The sequence below is a fragment of the Chiloscyllium plagiosum genome, chromosome 30, assembly GCF_004010195.1.
Source record: "Chiloscyllium plagiosum isolate BGI_BamShark_2017 chromosome 30, ASM401019v2, whole genome shotgun sequence".
Taxonomy (NCBI): domain Eukaryota; kingdom Metazoa; phylum Chordata; class Chondrichthyes; order Orectolobiformes; family Hemiscylliidae; genus Chiloscyllium; species Chiloscyllium plagiosum.
This window is the reverse complement of record NC_057739.1, coordinates 32,268,853-32,274,175: the sequence shown is the minus strand read 5'-3', so window position 1 is coordinate 32,274,175 and position 5,323 is coordinate 32,268,853.

The following is a 5,323-nucleotide window of genomic DNA, read 5'->3' as shown; positions in this document are numbered from 1 at the left end:
TACAATTGGGGGAAGAGTAATTACGATGCTGTAAGACAGGATCTGAGGAGCATAAGTTGGGAGCATAGGCTGTCGGGGAAGGATGTCGTGGAAATGTGGAACTTTTTCAAGGAACAGATACGACGTGTCCTTGAAATGTATGTACCGGTCAGACAGGAAAGAAATGGTCGTGTGAGGGAACCTTGGTTGACGAGGGAGGTTGAATGTCTCGTAAAGAGGAAGAAGGAGGCTTACATAAGGTTGAGAAAACAGGGTTCAGACAGAGCAGTGGAGGGATACAAGAAAGGATCTTGTATATATAAGTATATTTATATACTGCACAAGAGTGCACTATATAAATAAGCATCCAGGAGGTGATGTGGTTAGATTTGAGAATTACACTTGACGTTAGTTCCAGTATCTATGTAAAGGTGTGATTATGTCAAACTTCTGGGAACCACAACACATCATTGACTACATCACTTTTTTGTGTGATGTTGATTATGATTCTGTATTGAAAATGTGTTGCTGGAAAAGTGCAGCAGGTCAGGCAGCATCCAAGGAGCAGGAGAATTGACATTTCGGGCATGAGCCCTTCTTCAGCTTCATGATTCTGTATTAACATATTCATTCATTCATTCATGAGGGCTTAGTGGTTGTCTCTGCTGCCTCACAGTGGCTGACATGCAGGTTCAATTCCAGCCTTGTGTGACTGCATGGAGTTTGCATGTTGTCCCCATGTCTGCCTGCATTTTCTCCAGGTACTCCAGTTCACTCCCAGAGTCTGAAGATGTGCAAGTTAGGTGGATTGGCCATACTAAATTGCTCCCTAGTGTCCTGGGATTGGAGGCTAGGTGAATCAGCTATGGTAAATGCAGGGTTATGGGGATAGAGTAGGCAGTTGGGATGATTTTCGGAGGGTCAGTGCAGGACCTGATGGGCTGAATAGCCTCTTTCTGCACTTAGGATTTCTATGATATTAGCCTCAGCATTGATTAGGACTAATTGGCACAATTGAAATAATAGTTTTATTTAAGGTCACATGTTTTCTTTCTCCTTGAGTTCTAGTTTAGTCAGCCCCCCCCATAACAAAATAAGAAAAAATAAGAATTTTAAAAAAAAAATCAGGACCTCTGTTAGGTTTTTCATTTGACCATGACACACCTAACCATCTCTCCAAGAGTTTAATTGCTGAGAAGTGAGAGGGAAGAGCGAAAGAATTCTGGGAAGTTAAGTGGGTGAGCTCTAAACCAGAGACCCTACACCGCAGGGCCTCCCTCCCACCTACCTCCTCTAACCTTACTAAGAGTCTGTAAACTAGGTAAGTTTTCAGATTTCTGTTTTTTTCTTCTCTTCCCTGGTTTAGTTCTGTGCAGGATATCAGAGTAGAGGGATACGGATGTTAGGGCCGTTGCATGTTCCTCCTGCAGAATGTGGCAGGAGAGAGACACTTTACACGTCTCTGCCGACGACATCTGCAGGAAGTGCACCCAACTCCGGCTCCACGAAAACCGAGTTAGGGAACTGGAGCTGGAGCTGGATGAACTACGGATCATCCGGGAGGCTGAGGGGGAAATTGAGAGGATGTATAGGGAGGTGGTCACTCCCTTGACACAGAGTAAGGACAGCTGGGTTACTGGCAGGGGGAGGAAAGGGAACCAACGATCAGAGCAGGGATCCCCTGTGTCCATTCCCCTCAGCAATAAGTATACCGTTTTGGATACTGCTGGTGGGGACAGCCTACCAGGGGAAAGCCATAGTTGTCAGGTCTCTGGTACTGAGCCTGGCACTGTGGCTCAGAAGGGAAGGGGGAAAAATAGAAAAGCGCTAGTGGTAGGGGACTCAATAGTTAGACGGATTGACAGGAGATTTTGTGGTCAGGAACAGGACACCTGGAAGGAACGGGACACCTGGAAGGTATGTTGCTCCCTGGTGCCAGGGCTTGGGGTTTCGCCGATCGGGTTTACAAAGTTCTGAAGGGGGAGGGTGAGCAGCCAGAAATAGTGGTACGTATTGGCACCAATGATACAGCCAGGAAAGGGATTGAGAATCTGAAAAGTGACTACAGAGTTAGATTGGAAGCTGAAGATCAGAATGAGTAGAGTAGTGATCTCAGGTTTGCTAACGGTGCCAAGAGATAGTGAGATGAGGAACAGTCAGCAAACGCAGCTTAACACATGTCTGCGAGGCTGGTGCAGGAGGGAGGGCTTCAGATACCTTCTGGGGAAGGTGGGACCTGTACATGAAGGACAGGTTGCACCTGAACTGGAAGGATACAAAATGTCCTGGGAGATTTGCTCGTGCGATTCGGGAGGGTTTAAACTAGTTTGGCAGGGGGGTGGGAATCAGAGCCACATGTCTGAGTGGGGGTCAGTTGCAGGCGGGACAGTGACAGAATATGTTGAGTCTATCAGGAAGGTTTCTCACACGATGAAACAAAGGGATCGGTTAAAGTGTGTCTGCTTTAATGCAAGGAGTGTCCGAAATAAAAGTGATGACTTAGAGCATGGATCAGTACTTGGGGCTACGATGTTGTGTCCTGGGATTGGACAGAGACGTGGGTTTCACAGGGGCAGGAATGGTTGCTTGATGTTCCAGGATTAAGAACGTTTAGAAAGAAAAGGGAGGGTGGAAAAAGAGGAGGGGGTGTAGCATTGCTAATCAAAGAGTACATCACAGCTACAGAAACGAAGGTTGTTCTACTGAGTCAGTATGGGTGGAAGTTAGGAACAGCCACTGCATTGGGGGTTTTCTACAGACCACCTAATAGCAGTAGAGAGATTGAAGATCTCATAGGCGAGCAGATTCTGGAAAAATGCAAAAGTAGCAGGGTTGTTGTTATGTGTGATTTCAACTTTCCCAATATCGACTGGAACCTAAATGCAGATTGTTTGAATGGAGCAGTTTTTGTCAGGTGTGTTCAGGAGGGTTTCCTTACTCAGTATGTAGACAGACCAACAAGGGGAGAGGCCACTTTGGATTTGGTGCTCTGCAACAAGTCAGGACAGGTGTCAGATCTCGTGGTGGGAGAGCACTTTGGTGAAAGTGATCATAACTGCCTCACATTTAGCATAGCCTTGGAGAGTGAAAGGAGCAGTTACCGAGGTAAGATATTTAATTGGGGAAAAGGAAAATGATGCTATCAGACAGGAGTTGGGAAGTACAGACTGGGAGCAATTGTTCCACAAAGGGCACAGCAGACATGTGGAGACTATTTAAGGAGCAGTTGTTGCGAGTGATGCACAAACTTCTTCGTCAGAGACAGGTAAGAAGGGGTAAGATTAAGGAACCTTGGAGGACGAGAACAGAGGAACTTCTTGTTGAAAGGAAGAAGGCAGCTTACATAAGGTGGAGGAAGCAAGGATCTAGCACAGCTTTAGAGGATTACAGGCTAGCTAGAAAGGAGCTCAGAATTGGACTGAGGAGAGCCAGGAGGGGGCACGAAAAAGGCTTGACAGGAAGAATTAGGGAGAACCAAAAGGTATTTTACTTGTACGTGAGGAATAAGAAAATGATCAGGGAGAAGGTAGGGCCAATCAGGGATAGCGTAGGGAACTTGTGTGTAGTCTGAGCAGATAGGGGAAGCCCTAAATGAGTTTTTGCTTCGGTTTTCACCAAGGAAAGGGAGCTTGTTGTAAATGAAAACTTTGAGGAGCTGGGATACAATCTTGACTAGATCAAGATTGAAATTGATGTGCTCGAAATTTTGGAAAACATTAAGATTGCTAAGTCTTCAGGGCCAGACCAGATTTATCCTAGGCAGATCCAGGAAGCTAGAATGGAGGTTGCTAAGCAGCTGGCAAGGATATTTGCTTCCTCACTCTCCACAGGAGTCGTACCAGAGGATTGGAAGGGTAATAGGGAAATCCCTGGCAATTATAGACCAGTCTTACATCTGTGGTCAGCAAAGTTTTGGAAAGAATTCTGAGGGATAGGATTATGACTATTTGGCAAAGCATAGTGTAACTAAAGGCAGTCAGCATGGCTTTGAGAGGGGCAAGTCATGCCTCAAATCTTATTGAGTTCTTTGAGGAGGTGTCAAGACAGGTTGACGACGGTCGAACAGTAGATGTGGTGTACATGGACTTCAGCAAGGTATTTGATAAGGTTCCCCATGGTAGGCTCATTCATAAAGTCAGGATGTATGGGATACAGGGAGATTTGGCTATCTGGATTCAGAATTGGCTGGCTGACAGAAGGCAGAGAGTGGTTGTAGATGGAAAGTATTCTGCCTGGAGGTCAGTGTTGAATGGTGTCCCGCAGGGCTCTGTTCTTGGGCCACTACTCTTTGTAGTTTTTATAAATGACTTGGAGGAGGAGGTTGGGGGGTGGGTTAGTAAATTTGCAGATGACAAAGGTTGGAGGTGTCGTCGATAGTATAGAGGGCTACTGCAGGTTGTAGCATGACAGACAGGATGCAGAGCTGGGCTGAGAAATGGCAGATGGAGTGATGCATTTTGGAAGGTTGAACTAGAATTCTGAATATAGGATAAAAGACAGGATTCTTGGCAGTGTGGAGGAACAGAGGGATCTGGGTGTGCAAGTTCATAGATCCCTCAAAGTTGACACCCAAGTGGATAGGGTTGTTCAGAAAGCATATGGTGTTTTGGCTTTCATTAACGGGGGTCGAGTTTAAGAGCCGTGAGGTTTTGCTGCAGCTCTACAAGTCCTTGGTGAGACCAGACTTGGAATATTGTGTCCAGTTCTGGTCGCCCTACTATAGCAAAGATAGAGGCTTTGGAGAGAGGGTGCAAAGAAGGTTTACCAGGAAGCTGCCTGGACTGGAGGACTTGCCTTATGAAGAAAGGTTGATTAAGCTCAGACTTTTCTCTGGAGAGAAGGAAGAAGAGAGGAGACGTGATCAAGGTGTACAAAGTAATGAGGGGAATAGATAGAGTCAATAGCCAGAAACTTTTCCCCAGGGCAGGACTGACTGGTAGGAGAAGTCATAGTTTAAAGATATTAGGAGGAAGGTATAAAGAAGACAGAGGTAGAGAGTTGTGAATGCATAGAATGTGTTGCCAGCTGTGGTGGTGGAAGCAGAGTCATTGGGGACATTTAAGTGACTGCTGGACATGCACATGGATATCAGTGAGTTGAGGGGTGTGTAGGTTAAGTTACTATATTTTACATTAGGATTAAATCTCGGCACAACATCGTGGGCCAAAGGGCCTGTTCTCTGTTGTACTTTTCTATGTTCTATGTTCTAAAACTAAAGACTATACAATGTAATTTCGTCCCTCTCATCTTTGGTGGTTAATACCCTACATGAACCTCCTCTCATCCATGTCTGGAATAGTTTATGCTAATAGGATTAGATGAAAGGGAGGACTGGATTTAGTAA